The sequence below is a fragment of the Macadamia integrifolia genome, chromosome 7 (assembly GCF_013358625.1).
Source record: "Macadamia integrifolia cultivar HAES 741 chromosome 7, SCU_Mint_v3, whole genome shotgun sequence".
Lineage (NCBI taxonomy): Eukaryota > Viridiplantae > Streptophyta > Magnoliopsida > Proteales > Proteaceae > Macadamia > Macadamia integrifolia.
In genome coordinates, this window is record NC_056563.1 from 12626514 (window position 1) to 12643563 (window position 17050).

General features: G+C 39.2%; 1 pseudogene; it reads right to left on the reverse strand.

Moving 5' to 3' along the window:
- Positions 1 to 202: 202 nt before the first annotated feature.
- On the reverse strand, positions 203 to 12241 carry LOC122084389 (annotated as a pseudogene).
- Between the last annotated feature and the right edge of the window lie 4809 nt (positions 12242 to 17050).

Below are 17050 nucleotides of genomic sequence, written 5' to 3' on the forward strand. Positions count from 1 at the left end.
AAGTAAAAAGAATAATGAGTTTACCAATAATAATAATAGGCCAAAAAGGCGAAGAATGCATTTTCAAAGATATGAATATAAATACCATGCCAAACACAATTTCCATTTTAAAATAAAAAATGCATTTGAACTTAAAGGTGTTACAAACAGCATTCTCATTATAGGTTTAGAATGCATTCTGAGAATGCAAACCAAACGCTGCCTTATTATCCAAGCATATTCTACTTTTCATCTGAACTGATTTACATGCTTCTGTCATGAATTAGAACTTGATACGAATAATTATATAGAAGCAAAGTGCACAACAATCGCACTTCTCACAGTATGAGTGCCATCGGACCACTCCAGTGATGCAGATGCCACAGACGTCTTTGGGTCCAATTTACTTCCAGAAACAGTGACTACAAATGATTTATCCTCGTTCAATGATTTGAAAGAAAGAACACTAGGGTCAGCACTGATTGTAATGTTAGAATGGGAAGTGATGATGACTGAACCAACATTCTTAACTGTCCTTGTAAAATTAATTGCAAAAGGCTTATCTTTTTGTTGAACATAAGCTGTCATTGATTGATAATTGAGATCTAACGGCGTTCCTTTAGTGCCTTGGGGACAACTGCTGTTATCTCCTGATATAATTCTAACCCTCTTGGTATCCCAGCCTATATTGCAGAGGAATTTGATGTAGTCATCATTTAAGATTTCGTATACCAGACCGGGATTTAGAGCTTTCACTGGATTGATATGGCCAGCACCGTAAGCAAATTGAGCATCCGGGTTCCTAGTGGCATTCATTGGCCAAGCTATAAATTGAAAAAGAAAATAAGATTAGATCAAAATGAAAACAAATAATTTTACAAGCATAAATAGATTGAAGGAGGGTATTACCAGTGGTCATGAGTGCAGATTTGATGGCAGAAGGTGACCAATTGTGATGAAAAGATTTAACATAAGCGGCAGCAGCAGTAGCATGAGGGCACGCCATCGAGGTCCTAGATAATATACTGAACTTCGCTTTCCTTTCATCAATAAGAGTACCTGACGGTGAACCTAAAGGTGAAAATGCGGCCAAGATATTTACCCCTGGGGCGCTTATATCTAGCTGTAATATTTTTTGAGAAGACCATTGATAAGAAAGACTGACAAAATGAATGAAGGGAATATATATATATATATATATATATTTGTTTTGGGGTGGAGAGAGAGAGACCTTGAGAATATCTAGTGTAACTCCATTTGGTCCACGGGAAGAGAATGAAGCAACAGTTGGGGCAGATGAATCATTTTCTGCCTCACTCTTCAAGATGTTTGCTGTAGGGTTTCTGTAGATTAAAAAGTTTGAAAGAGTATAAAATTAGTATAAAAAGTTTGAAAGAGTATAACATTATTAGAAAATAGTCCTAAATGAACATTGAATTCATTCTCAGTTCCTTCAGCTTCATGAAACAACTACCAATATATTGGTCATTTGAAGTTCAATGGTCATTGTGAATGATTATGAAGCAAAGAGACAGAATGATTGTGAAGAAGGATTATGAAGCAAAGAGACAGAATTTCAGGTTTGCTCTAATAGGCCGTGTAAATTTTCGTCTTTTATCTTTGGATGATTTACGTCAAGAGGCAAGAGATAACTGGAAATTGAGCCAAGGAGTTGTGATGCACCCTCTGGGAAAAGGTTATGTCATTTTTCAATTTCGATGTGAGGGTGATAAGGCGGTTATTTGGAGAAGAACCCCTTTGCGTGTGCGTGGACAGTTAATTCGGCTTCAACACTGGAGACCGGATTTTAACATCCATGAGAAAAATTCCTTCACGAAACTCGTGTGGGTTCGTTTCCCAGACCTTCCCTTGGAATATTGGCATGATAATGTACTTCTCTCCATTGCGAAGGCGGTGGGACGTCCAGTTACCCTGGATAATCATACTAGACAAGGAATTTTGGGATATTTTGCCCGAGTGCTGGTTGAAGTTGATTGCTCGGAAGCTGCTACTCGGGTTGAGGAGGTTCAGGTAGAGAGATTTGAACCAGGTACTACTAAAATTTTTGGTTTTCGTCAGCGAGTAATATATGAAGATATTTGTGCAAAATGTGGTTTCTGTAAGCGGATGGGTCATCAAGTAAATAATTGTCGACTCAAAAAGATGGAGGATGAGAAGCAGAGTGCTCGTGACAATGTAAGGGTACCAGGTGCGGTATACGAGGAAGACGGAGTTGACTCGGACAAGGGGGACTCGTTGGGTATCTCTGGATCTTCTTTGGAAAGAAAATTTTCAAATCTGCCTCTCCAAAATCAGATTTTGAAAAATAAAGGGGAGTTACCTATTGAAGAGGGAAACGGCTCTGCTGGACAATCTCATAATAAAATCTCTTCTCAACTTCCAAATATAGAAGAAGGTGTGATTCAAATTAATTTGAATCCGGCTAATACAAATCTCCCAATTTTGGAAAATGTGGGATTAGCGCAGGAGAGAGTTGAGTCAGAGAAGGACTCTAGTGATGATGTGGAGGGGTCTGATTCTGATTCTGAATCAGAATTAGAATCTGATTCAGACCAGAATTCTGGTTCAAAAGAGAATGGACCGTATCAGGTCCGATCTTCCCCAGTCTATGATACGGTGGATACTTTTCAGCAGGAAGTCTCTTTGGCGAGGGTGTCGCAGGGTCCTGTGAGAATGTCATCGCGCACAAAGAAAACGGGACTGATTCAGGGATCCAGTCGGGGCGGCCTGACGAGCAGGGGTGGTCGGATTTTTTCCTCTGGGTGTGGTCCGGCCCCTACCTCTACAATTAGTAGAAGGGAGATGTCTGTGATGGGCGCTCAGGCAGTGGATAGAGCTGTTTTGCTGGGTGAGCAGGGCAAAACAGTGGGAGAAAAAAAGGGGAAGAAGAAAAAAGGAGGAGGTCAGACATCTATATCTGACAAGATCGCGGACTCAACAGTTTGATCATGCGTGTTCTTTTCTGGAATATTCGTGGTGTGAAGAAGGAGGCTGGTAAGAGATTTTTACAATCTCTTATTTCAGAGTATTATCCAGATATTCTGTGTTTGGCTGAACCAATGGTTCAGGTGAGTAAATTCCCTGTTTTATTTTTTAATAAATTGGGATATTCGGCAGAGTTTATCCATAATATCCGCCATGAAAGGTGTTCTAACCTGTGGATAATTTGGAAACATGGTCTGAGTCACCCTTCCATTGCCTCAATGTCGGCTCAACAGCTCTCTATTGAGGTCGACTGGCAAGGGAAAAAACTGCTTTTGTCCTTTATTTATGCTAGTTGTTTTAAAATTGAGCGTAGAGATTTGTGGTCGGAATTGGCAGCTGTTTCAGCAGCTTCTCTCCCTTTGCTTATTGTTGGTGATTTTAATGCGACGTTGTTCTCTAATGAGAAAAAAGGCCCGGGGAATTTTAATGTTGGATCGGCAGCAGAGTTCCAAGCAATGGTGGATTCTTGTATGCTTATTTCTACCTCTTCACAGGGTAAAAAGTATACTTGGTCAAATAATCGTAGAAGGGGTAATGTCATGGCTGTTCTGGATAGAAGCTTTCATAATGAGTTATGGATTGATGAATTCAAAAATATTTCTCAGAGAGTTATAACCTGCACTGCATCTGATCACACTCCCATCTTGATCCATTCAAACATGATCCAAAAGCCTAGCAACATTCCGTTTCGATTTCATAATTTTTGGATGGAAGATGATAGCTTTCAGTTGGTGGTGAAGCAAGCCTGGTCTCAACAGATGAGTGGCTGCCCCATTTATATCTTGGCGCAGAAATTGAAGGTGGTTAAAGGGGTGCTAAAAGCTTGGGCAAAAGAAAGATTTCCTAATCTAAATGAGGAAGTGAAAAAAGCTACTTCAGAGCTAAAAAGAGTGCAGGATACTATTGAGGTTTCAGGAATGTCGGATGCCCTCTTTAATGAAGAAGTGGATGCAAAAACAGCCCTTTTAAATGCTAGTAAGATGCAAGAAAAACTGTGGTCTGAGAAGGCTAAATTACGTTGGTTGAAAGAAGGCGATCGGAACACAAAATTTTTCCATCTTTCAGTGAAGATTAGAAGATCAAGAAATCAGATTAGTATGTTACGTCGTGAAGATGGTTCTTGGATTTCTGATCAATTAGCGTTGGCCAACTATATTGTGGATTTTTACAAGAATTTTCACTCTGAAAATCCTGTAGAACCACACTATGAGTTACTGGACCAGATTCCGACTCTCATTTCTAATGAAGACAATGCTTTCTTGGATGCTGTTCCCTCAAGGGAAGAAATAAAGATGGCGATATGGGATCTCGATGCGGACAGTTCTCCGGGTCCTGACGGCTTTCCAGGTCAGTTTTTCAGAAGTTGTTGGGATATTGTGGAAAATGATTTCTGTAGGGCTGTTTTCTCTTTCTTTTTAGTAGGGAAAATTCCTAAGGGGGTAAATAATTGTTTCCTAACCCTTATCCCTAAAGCTGAAGGTGCTTCTTCTTTGGATAAGTTTCGTCCCATATGTATGGGAAACTTTTTCTGCAAAGTTTTGTCCAAAATTGCTGCTTCCAGGTTATCTCTCTTTCTCCCAAGATTAATCTCAGAAGAACAAGGTGCCTTCCAGAGGGGTAAAATTATTTCAGAAAATATAAGCCTTGCTTCAGAGTTGGCAAACCTGATGCACTCATCTGTTCGAGGTGGAGGTATGGGTCTAAAGCTAGATGTGCAGAAAGCCTATGATTCTCTGTCTTGGGAATTCCTCTTTGCAACCTTGAAGAAATTTGGTTTCTCTCCCAATTGGATCAACAAAATTCACCAGATGCTGCTCTCAACAAGGATTTCAATTTTGCTAAATGGAGGTCCAGTGGGTTTTTTTGGTGTGGAGCGTGGTCTCAGGCAAGGAGACCCTATTTCCCCAATCCTTTTTATTCTGGTAGAGGAAGTTCTTTGTAGGGGGCTGAAGAACTTGATTCTGGAAAGGAAGATGAAAGCTCTCCCAGGCCCCAGAGGAGCAATTACTCCTTCCCATTTACTTTTTGCAGATGATATTTTCATCTTTATGAATGGATCAGCTAGGTACGTGAAGCATCTTCATGAGTTTTTATCCAAGTATCAGTCTTTTTCAGGGCAGAAAATAAACTTGGAAAAAAGTAAAATATTTTTTGGGAAGATTGCCCCTCATAGAAGTCATTTTATTAGTGATTTTCTGGGCATTGCCGCGGCTGATCTCCCTACAAAATATTTGGGGGTGGAGATTTTTAAAGGCAGAGTGAAGAATAGTCATTTGCTTCCTCTTCTGGATAAGATAAAGGGTCGGTTGGCAGGGTGGAAGGGCAAAATTCTTTCTATGGCTGGGAGAATTGAATTGGTTAAGTCAGTTATTTCTGGTATTCCCATACACAATTTCTCTGTGTACTGGTGGCCGGATGAAACTATTAAGGTGGTGGAACGGTGGATGAGAAATTTTATTTGGTCAGGTGATATGGAAGTGGCAAAGAAGATTGTTATGAAATGGGAAGGGGTGTGCAAGCCTAAAAAGGAAGGGGGTCTGGGAATTAGAAGGATGAGAGAAGTGAATTTTGTTTGTTTATGTAAACTGGCTTGGCAAATCAAACATGGGGATTCTCTTCTGAGCAGATTCTTCAGGGAACGTTTTATCAAGGAAGATGGGTCACTGCGAAGGGGATATAAGTCTTCATCTATATGGCCGGGTTTGAAAAGAGTTTGGAGTTTCGTCGCGAAGAACGAGCAATGGATTCTGGGAAATGGAAAAAAAATTGATTTTTGGTTAGATAGATGGATTGACAATCAATCTATCGCTGAGAAGACAAACTTGGACCCTGTTTTTTTCTCAGATTTAAAAGGAAAAGTTTCTGATTTCATATGCCAAGCCGCCTGGGACCTCCCTCATGTGGAGTCGGTTTTACTTGCTGAAATTTGGGAGAAAGCTAAACGTATTCACATCCAAGGTGTGAACGACCTATGTCTTTGGCGATTGACCTCTTCAGGTATCTTCTCTATTAAATCTGCCTGGGAAGAAAATAGAGAAAAATATCAGAAAGTGAGTTGGTTTTCTCTTATATGGAACTCATCTAACCAACCAAGACAAGCTGTTTTTGCTTGGCGGTTAGTTCAAAATAGATTACCAACAGATGAAAATGTGTCTCATCGTGGAGTGCAAATGGCTTCCCGGTGCAGCTTGTGTGGTAAAGATGAAGAATCAATGTCTCACTTATTTTATAACTGTGAATTTTCTCGTAGTTTGTGGAGAGCTTTCTGTGAAGGCTTCGATGTGCAATGGAAACCTTATATGGACATGCTTTCTTTTATTGCATGGTGGAAACAAACAGCAAAGAATCTCCATTTTAAAAAGGTGTGGATTACTGGTTTCTCTCTGGTTCCTAGTGTCATATGGCAGGAAAGGAATGCAAGAATTTTTGAGGGGGTCTCCAAATCATCTAGACACTGTTTTGCTATGATTAAAAGTGAAATCAGCCTCCAGATGACTGCTGCTACAGGGTCCCCTCTCTCATTTAGCTCCTTACTGTGTGCCAAAAGATTGGGGATCTCTAGGGTGCGATACAAACCAAGAGAGGTAATGGAAATTTTTTGGTGTCCTCCCCAAAGGGGATGGGTGAAGCTAAACTCAGATGGTTGCTCTTTGGGAAATCCAGGAAAAGCAGGTGCGGGTGGAGTATTTCGGAATGAAAATTCAGAAATATTACAGTCTTTCAGAACTTTTCTTGGTGTCCACACAAATTTTGAAGCCGAGATGATAGCTGTTATTACTGGACTGGAATTTGCAAGAGATATGGGTATTACTCATTTGTGGATTGAGTGTGACTCAGTAGCTGTAGTTTTTCTTATAGCTAAGGGAAGAATCCCTTGGGTTTGTCTTCAGAGGTGGATGAGCTTAACCTCCTATTTGAATTCTCTTACCTAGAAAATCACTCACTGTATGCGGGAAGCAAATCCTGTGGCTGATTTCTTGACAAAAACAGCAGCAAAATTCGAAGTTTCTTCTCCTATCCAATCCTGGCCTGTGCGAATTGCTATAGAGTTGGAAGTGGATGGTCAATCTCGGCCTAGATACCGCTTCTTTTAATGTATTTTGTTTTTTATTTCCAATTTTTGTGATTTGGTTTCTGGTGTGAGTTCTTTCTCTGCTGATGGCAATGCCGAAGGTGGAGTAGAATTTTCCAGATTCCAAATATGTTATTGTCTTCGTATATTCTTTTTCCCCTTCTTTTAATACAATGAAATTTTAGCAAAAAAAACTTACTTTGTGGAATTCATGTACGACTTGATCTGCTCTACAGCTTGGGTTTTTATTTGTGTTGCAGGTAAAGGATATGGAGAAGAATAGTCAAAATATTTATCCTCTGACATTAGTACCCCTAAAGCACCAGTTTTCTTTGCTGCTTCTCCCATACTTAACTGATCACACAGCAAAATCTTTCCCTTCAACAAACCACTATCTAAGCAGCGTTCGTAACAAAGTCTGAAACACAAAAGGCAATTATCTTCACTCGTAATATGTCATCTAGCTAAGAAGATGGAAGAAGCTAGTAGTTAACGAAGGGGGGACTTCCTTACTGAGCCGCTTGTTCATCACAATCTTCTTCTGCTGATGCAATTACTTCTTTTCTATATACCAATGGATGGTTTGTTCCATTCAAAGTAAAAGAATTTATGGAATTACCCTGAAATTGAAAAAAGAGTACTTAATTGATGGCCTTATGAACTTGGAGACAATGCAGTTTCTGCTGCCATCTATGAACCACTAGCTTAGTAAAGCCGAGGGAGGTTATTTCTCAAGCATGATTCCAATTCACAATAGCTGAAGTGAATAAAAAATCTGCATAATAGGGCAACAAATCACTTTAATTTTTTTTTTCTGAAACCAATTTTCTTGTGCTATGCTTGATATGCATATTTGGTCGATAATGCATTCCAAGAATTCATACCAAACGGAGCCTTAATTTCAAAAAAAAATCCACTATAATTCACTGAGATTAATTTCTAGGAATTAAAGAAAAATTAGTTCAGTTGTTGCTAGTACCCTAAGTAAGACAATCTTCTTCCCCCTCCCCAGTTACCATCAAAGCAACAAACAAAAGATTACTCAAGACTGCATAATGCGTCTTACCTAAAGGACCTTTCCATCTCCTAGGACAACCTTATCAATGATATGGCGGTCTGTAGTGCTTGCCGCGACAGATAGTATCCAAGGTGCAACGCTTACGACTGTTTGCGTATCTGGCCCACTATTTCCGGCAGACTATGATGTGAGGATGCCTTTCTACATAGCATGGAATGCCCCGATTGGTATGGACGATTCATCAAAGTCATAGAAAGTAGACCCTCCAACCGAGATCGAGATGATATCTACTCCATCCGCAATGGCATCATCAAAAGCAGCAAGGATATCACTTCCAAGGCAACCATCTTAATCGCAAACATTGTAAGCTGCAATCCTTGCTGATGGTACACCTCCCCGTGCATTCCCTTGGGCTATTCCATAAAAGCTCGCATTAGATACTAAGTTACCGGCAATGGTGGAGGCAGTATGTGTCCCATGTCCATCTGTATCCCTCACTGAACTTTCCTTAGAATAAAATCTCGCACCAATGATCTTGCTGTAAAAGATTCATGGATAATTGTGGAGATTAATCTATCACACACTGCATATCATATAAATGGAACTAATAGAAATGATATCAAGCCAAGAGAATTACTTGTTGCATGTAAAATTATTGCCACCTTTACAAACACCCTTCCATTTCTTAGGAGGAGGGCCAAATCCTTCATCACTAAAACTTTCAGATTCTGGCCATATTCCACTGTCAATAACACCAACAATCACATCACTCTCAACCTTGGGTATTCTTTTCACAGCCATGGACAAACCGATGAAGTCCCAGGACCTAGTTGTGTGAAGTTGGAGAGTCCTACTAGGGAAAACAGATACTACACCTTCCTTTCCTGACATGACACCAAAGACATTATGATCATATATGTTGTCTTAAAACTGAAATCATATTTTAGAAATTAAAGATATTGAGTTACTAACCGGCAAGCTTTTGTCTCTCTTGTTCATTGAGTTTTACTACAAATCCATTAAAACTTCTTTGATAGCTTCGCACAAAGTTGTTAGTTATATTACTGCACAAAGAGAGTGATGTCATTGGAAAGAATTTGGAAAATTTTGTATTAGCTTCCTTCAATGCAACCAATTGTGGTTACATAGAATTATAATCATCTTATGTGGTACATATATAAGACAAAAATATTATTACATATAACACAAAAGATCATTATGACATAGACATGACTGTTACAATATAGGGGTTGCCCCGTACTGTATGAAGTCAACATTCCCACAACAAGGAAAATCATCATAGAAACAGTCTCATTATAGCCAACTGTAAAATACCAAACATGACCCATTTTACATTTGTTGATGCTTTTTGAATCTAATTATTCAAGAAGGGGTATACATCCTCCTCTGTGTTAAAAGGTATTGCCAAGATGTGGCACTTTGTCTCTGAAGCTGAGCGTTGGATGGTGGGAAATGGTGAAGATATATATTTTTGGCATGACCGATGGTTAGGTCCGCTCTCAATTGCAGAGCTCTCTCCTCTCCCTTGTTCTCTTTTCCATAACACAAGTAAAGTTGTGGATTTCATTTGGGAGGGTAAGTGGTGTCTCTCCCAGGCCGATCGGATTTCTTACGTATCATATTCAAAGAAATCAGTAGTTTCCCCCTGCCGCTTGGTCAAAGGGATAGACGTTGCTGGTCTCTCTCCTCTCTAGGTGCCTTTTCCTCAAGGTCGGTATGGGAGGAACTGAGAAAGGATACTCCAAAGGTAGGCTGGGCTAAGGTAGTATGGTGGACTAGTTTGTTGCCTCACCAATTGGTGTTTGGATGGAGGCTAATGCATAGAAAACTGCCCTGTGACGAGATGGTGAAAAGTAAAGGAGTGCCGCTGCCTTCCAGGTGTGAGCTTTGCTACAACTGGAGGAGTCTTTCCTGCACTTGTTCTTGCAGTGTGAAGGGGTTGCTTATATTTGGAGTGCCTTTGCAGAGGTTTTCAGGTTTTCGTGGCCGAATCAATGGACAGATTTTCCAAAGCATGTTACATGGTGGACCCAAAGGTCTAGCGCTACTAACATATCTCAGGTATGGTTGGTGGGTTTGATCCTTATTCCCTACTTTATATGGATGGAGAGAAACTCAAGGAGGTTCAGGGGAATGCATCGATCTTATGGCCAAATTTTCTCTACAATCATGGAGGAAGTCAAAAGGCATGGTCCAGGGAAATAGGACAGAAGTAAATCTCGTCTAGATACAGAAAGATGCAATAATCTGAATATAGTGGTGCAAAGAAGAAGGATCAAGGGAGTGCGAGAAGTTTTTTGGCTTCCTCCAACGGTAGGATGGTCGAAACTAAACTGTCATGGCTCGTCTTTGGGGAATCCAGGGAATACAGGAGCAGGTGGTGTAGTAAGAGATAGCAGTGCTCAGGTAGTTTTATCTTTTAGCTCCCTTTTAGGTAAAGCAATGAGCTTCCAAGCTGAATTCCATGCTTTGATGGAGGGAATCAATAGAGCGAGAGAGAAGAAGTGTGAAGCTTTATGGATTGAATGTGATTCAATATCAGTAGTCATTATGGTGCAAAGGGGGACTAATCCCATGGTTTGTATGGCAGAAGTGGTCTGCTCTCATTTCCTACCTCAGGGATATAAGTTGGAAAATCACTCATTGCTACCGGGAAGCCTATCCGATAGTAGATTTTCTGGCATAGTCGGCAGCGAAGAAAGAGATGTCTTCATCTAATGCTATGTGGCCTCCAGAGGCACATCATTTCTTATCGGATGATGTGATGGGGAGATCGCGGTTCAGATTTTATTAATCTTATGTTTTTTTCTTCTTATACTGCCTAGTTTCCTCCTTCTGCTAATGGCAATGCCGAAGGTGGAGGAGGGTCCTAGGGTTGTGATTGTATGCCTTTAAATTTGTTTTCTTTCACTTATTTTTCCGTCCCTTGTACAGTTTTTTCTTTGGCTTTTTAATATACAAGACCTTTTAGCGAAAAAAAAATTATTCAAAAATTTAAAGAGTAAAAGAGAACATATTTGAGAATTGAAATAAATTGATTATCCATAGATGTAATTAAAAAAATTGCAGATGGAGTGTAATAAATAAGAAAGAAGAGTGTTTTCTGATGAACAAAACTAATTACCTATCCTCAAGAACTTCCTCTAGCATGCTAAGGTGCTGAGATGTAAGTGAATATTCTTCACCTTTAGAAAGTGCACCCATGTACACAATATAGACCTGCACAGCCATCAATAATATAAACATGATCAATACAATAAGACAGATCCAAGAATTGGCTTAAGAACCATTAACATAGAAACATGCAACGATGTATATATATAGAGAGAGAGAAAGAGAGAGAAAGAGAGAGAGAGAGAAAGAGAGAGAGAGAGAGAGAGAGAGAAAGAACTCCAAGGAGGTAGCTAAGTTGGCAAGGGACCTTTGCCTCAAGACACGTGTGGTTCTATGTTCGACTCTTCTTACCTCCTTGGGGCCACTCACACGGGGTCTTCTTTAGTGCTCTTCACTGCTTTCAGTGAAACTTGAATAGTTCTCATTCAACCCCGGTAAAACCCGGTCCATGCGGTTATGGGGTTAGTATAGATCCGCAGGACTATCAAGCCAAAGGCCTGGATACCCGTCCTTAGAAAAAGAGAGAGAGAGAGAAAGAGATTACTTGCCTTTCTATCTTCTCCAACAGTGCCACAACTAATGCTTAGTGCAACAATAAGAAGAATTAGTAACAGCAATGGATGAGAAAATGAAGAAGCATGGAAGAAGTTAGCCATTGTTAAATCCCCAAGGCCTATTGTGGTCACTAAAACACAATATAATTATAAATACATAGTGGGAAAGAAACCTAATTAAGAAATGATTCGATTGGATTTATTTTCCTATCAAATGTTGAAGCATATATAGAAATACAACTAATCATGTTAGTTGCTATGTAAACCCTGAGTGAATCACTATGAATTTGCTCACTTCCAACTGTAATTATTTTCTTGAATGAAAATAGTAAATAATAACCCTTTGTTTCTGTTTTTCTAAAATGTGCAAGAATTCTTTACCATTCTCCAATGAAGTAGAGCGGTTATTCTCTGCAGCGAGAGTGGCCGTGCAGTGAGCATTGGATGGCCGAGAGCATCTGGGCACGTGCCACGAGGTCATCTCAGCCATCTAATGCTCACTGCACGGCTGCACTCATTGCATAGGATGCTTTCACAATGAAATGGGGCAATAGAACTTTATCTTGAACATGTTAATGCACAGGTTCTCTCTCTCTCTCTCTCTCTCTCTCTGTGGTGCTGGAGAGGATCTGGTTTCTTAAATGAAACAAATTTTTCATTTTGGATGAATGAAAAATTTTGGATGAGTATTAAATGAAATATTAAACTTCAGGGCAACAACATTTTACTGGTATGGATTGAAACTTAGAGATTCATGTCAACACCATTAAAAAAAAAAAAAAAAAACGTGTAAGAGATCAATCTCTTGCATATTCTGATTTCCAAAACAATTTTCGACCTCAAGTGTGTAGGTGCAGAAACAATTAGGATCGTCCTGCTAGTAAGGTCAAAGACATTCAAACAACCATTAATGGAAGGGAGAAGATGGTTAGGTTGGTTTTGCTATCATAAAACCTCCAAGTGGATTTAGCCCTTTAAGCGTGAAATTCACCTTCCACGATAGCTTGTTGGCTCTCCATTTAATTCCTATAGTGATAGAGTGAGAATCCCTTCTTTAAGCTCACCAAAAAAGATTAAGGAGGAATTTTACTTCTTGGTATTCGAGAGAGAGAGAGAGAGTGTACATTCTCTTGTTCTATGAGAATCATATCTCCTTAATCTCCAAATAAGGAGATAAATTCTTATTTTAACGGAGAGTTGGGGAATTACTATAACTGCTCCAACTCTATAATGACTAGGCCTATGTAACCAGTAAAAAGTGGATTATGATCAAATTCTTAAAGTTTGGGATGTGAGAATTTAAATTTTCACGTTCAAACCTACCCAACATGGTGGACCCATCTTGATACCTTGATGGGCATGCTATTACCACAAATTCCTACCTGTACATCAAAGACAATGGGATCAAGATCCATATCATTAAAACATCATATCAAATCTGATATTTAGAGATTTTAAATTAACATACAACTTCTCAAAAATATGTGCCAACTTGAATATGTTGTCATAGAAAGTGAATCTAACACATTAAGGGATACCCCATTGATATAACTCATCATGCACTATAGTATTTACCAATATCATACTATCATTAAAAAAAAAAAAAAAAGTGTAACCCAGTGCACGAGGCTCCCGCTACTGCAAGGTCTGGGAGGGGCAAGTTGTACGTAGCCTTACCCCTTGCTTCACAGAAGAGTTTGTTTTTAGGTTTTGAACCTGTGACCAACATATTACAATATCATACTATCATACTATTATGTAAAAGCATGAAGTGACAAATCTTTCACTTGACTATTTTGCCTTTTCGTAATTTCTTTTTATTTTCTTAATTTGCTGGTATCCTTTATATTTCATATTTATAAAAAAAAATCTCTAATATCTCACTTCCCTTATTTCTCTCTCTCTCTCTCTCTCTCTCTCTGTGACACCCAAGAATACGGTAAGTACCAGACCTGCCAGGGAGATCGGTGAGGTGTCCCCACCAAGAATATGGTAAGTACCAGGGGGTTTGGGTGATCGGTGAGGGTATGCAAACTTTAGTCTCACATCGCCTAAGGAGAGATTACTGTACTAGTTGATAACCTCTAGTCTCCTTAATATGGCACAACTCTTTTTAAAGTCTTGAGGCCCATGGTCCAAAGAGGACAATATTATGCCAAGGTTAATAGGACTGGGGTATTACACACACTCTCTCTCTCTCTCTCTCTCTTCCTCATTCCAAATCTTTCTCTTATTCTATTTGTTAGTTTTTTGGGTAAGTGTCATATTTATTAGTATCAGCCAATATTCCCAAAAAGGAAACTGCATATCCTGTATCCCATTGATACAGCCATCTACCATATCTCAATTTGCATATACATGGCAAGTGAGGTGGCTGTAATCAAAGATATCCTATATCCCATTGATATAACCATCTATAATATCTCATTCTCATATTTATGGTAAGTGAGGTGGCTGTAATCTAAGATACAGCCAGGCTTATCTCTACTCTCCACACATATGGTAGGTGTGGATATACATAGCTATCTACCATATACACTCACCATATTTATGGAAGGTGTGGATCTCCTACCGTTGCAAAACCATAATATATGGCAAGTCTGTAATCTATAGATGGTATGTGGATATTCTTTAATTCTCCTAAGACAGTATTCTCATGTATATAAATAGGACCTATATCAATGAAAAATCTCAAGGTATTATTCATTCACTATTTATTGTTCTAGCATGGTATCAAGAGCCAGACACAACTAAAGCAAAGTAACATTTTCTTTTAAGGCTCCAACGAGCCAGTGTGACTGATCCCTCTCTCTCTCTCTCTCTCTCTCTCTCTCTCTCTCTCTCTCTCTCTCTCTTTCTCTCTCTTGTTGGTACTCTTCTCAAATTGTGACTCTCTTCACTACCCTGATATGGATGCTGTCATCACCCTACCCCACTCCACACCTCCTAAAACTCATGACCAACCTAATCCCCTCAACACCAATGCAACCGCCCCTCTTCAACCTACCCCTACAACCACCAACATCACCGCCCCCTCCCACGTACCATCTCATCATTTCCTTTCAATTAAGCTTGAACCGAAAAATTATTTATTTTGGAAGACACAAATGACACCCTTCCTTGAAGGACAAAACCTCTTTGGATATCTAAATGGGCGAACAACCCAGTCCAATAAGCCCACAAGCTTAATCCAAAGGATAGAAATTAGAAATAAAAGTTACAGTCCAGGATTTTGGGGTAACTTCACGGTGACACTTGTATCAACTCAGAAGGAACTAGAAATCGTGCCATATATGGATGGAAAGATCTAGAAGTCAAAAAAAAAAAAAAAAAAAAAAAAAAAAAAAAAAAAAAAAAAAAAAGATCTATCATTTACTATTTTCTAAAAGAAGTTATGGCCATTTTGGTAAAGTTTTTCTACGTTGACTGTAGACACTTGGAATTCCAGAATTCATATTTTTAGTCCAATTTCCATTCAAATTCGGTTATAGAACTTTTCGGGCACTTCAACCATTATATTTCTAGACTCTTCAAGGTGTGAAAAATGACTTTCAAGGTTCCCAAGGTCCTTTCCTATTGGATAGTTGTTCGTCTTCCCAATGTTTGTTTTTCCAATTATTCCTAATTTCATTCTTGGAAATTGCCTATGCTTGGAAGGTTGTTCCATGCTTATCTATATAAGCTTATACCAGTGAATGGAATATAATACTTAGAGTTTATTCATAATTTGAGCCTTTGGCCTTTGAGAAGAAGTAGTTCTTCTTGAGTTCTCTTATCCCTTAAGTAGATTTCCTTTGGTTGGGTGAGTGTTTTTTTTTTTTTTAGAAGTGGTCACTTGTGTTACCTCCTAATCTTCTAAAATTTTCCACCGTCAAAAGACCTATTAGATAAAGGAGAATTCGTGGCTCGTACCAAGTCACAACCTAATGTGGTGATGAAACCACATTCAACACATGATGGAAATTCCAACTGGGTGAATTGTCTCGAAGATGACAAGGAGGATGATAACAATTATGAAATCAACATCACCCCTATTGAAGAACAAATTGACCCACCTCCTGCAGAATGGACCAAAGAATTGGCCTTGGCTGTCATAGTTATTGTAATAGGTGAACTCTTATCTGAGGATGTATGCATAATGAACACCGATAATGACACCAAAAAGGATGAACAAGTCTCCACTAATGACAAGTCACTCTAGAGCTGAGAAAGGAAGATAATAACAGAGATTTTGAAGAACTTTTCGAGATTAATGCATACTATGACCCTTGCAAAAGACAAGAGTTCATTGCATTTGTCAAGGACCGAAAGCACTCATGGTTGACAACCAATGCCTCAAAGACAAAATCCACAAAGATCATCTACAATTGCGAGAATTGAAAAGTTGTTTACCTTCTTCGGATTGAAAAATATCCATGAACAAGTATCCAAATTAAGTCAATGCTTTTCCGCATGGTGGCTGGTGACCTAGATATATCCATGGACCATTTCCTCATGCCACGAGATGACCTCCCTCCAATAGTACAAAAAGAACTGATCCTAAAGGCATGACAACAACTGAAACAAATGACCTTACTAGTTTTAGCCTTGGCCATAGATTTCAAAATAGGAAGGCACGTCCCAAGAGCTAAACCTCCAAGTTAGCCTAGCATTGGCTTGATTTACAATTCCAATGACTTGGAGATCGATGAGCTAACCGTAGGATTTGAAAAAGAGTAATTGTTCCATTCTCAAGATGATGCCTCCATATCAGTTTATGACACATGTTGCAATGGTAATTACTTGTTTTTTCATACAAAATTTTATCAGAAAACAACAAGCAAATGATTGACTGTTTGAAAAGTATGTTGTGATGACTCAATTATCACTGATAATGACCATGATAATGAGGAAAATACAAAGGGCTTTGGCTTGTGTCCTTAGTCACTACTCAGCCACAACATGTATGGGGACAAGTTAGAAAAAACATTGCTAATATGATGGAACAAGATGCAACAAATTGATGGGGACCCACGTTTTTATGAGTTATTTATTTTTTGTCCTTTCATGAATTTAAAGATAAATTGTATGATTTGTTGTAGGAACGATCATTAGGAGTGGAAATAACGGAAGAATGGAGGAACATGCACAAGATCTTGGCACTGATGCCCGGTCCTCGATTCCACCGGATCCGAGCCGGAATCCTCCCTCTCAAAGCAGTTTAAGACCTATTTTCCCTGTTTCTTTTGCGAGAGCTTACACTTCCTGACATTGATGCCTTGCCGGAACCTATTCGCGCTGGACCTC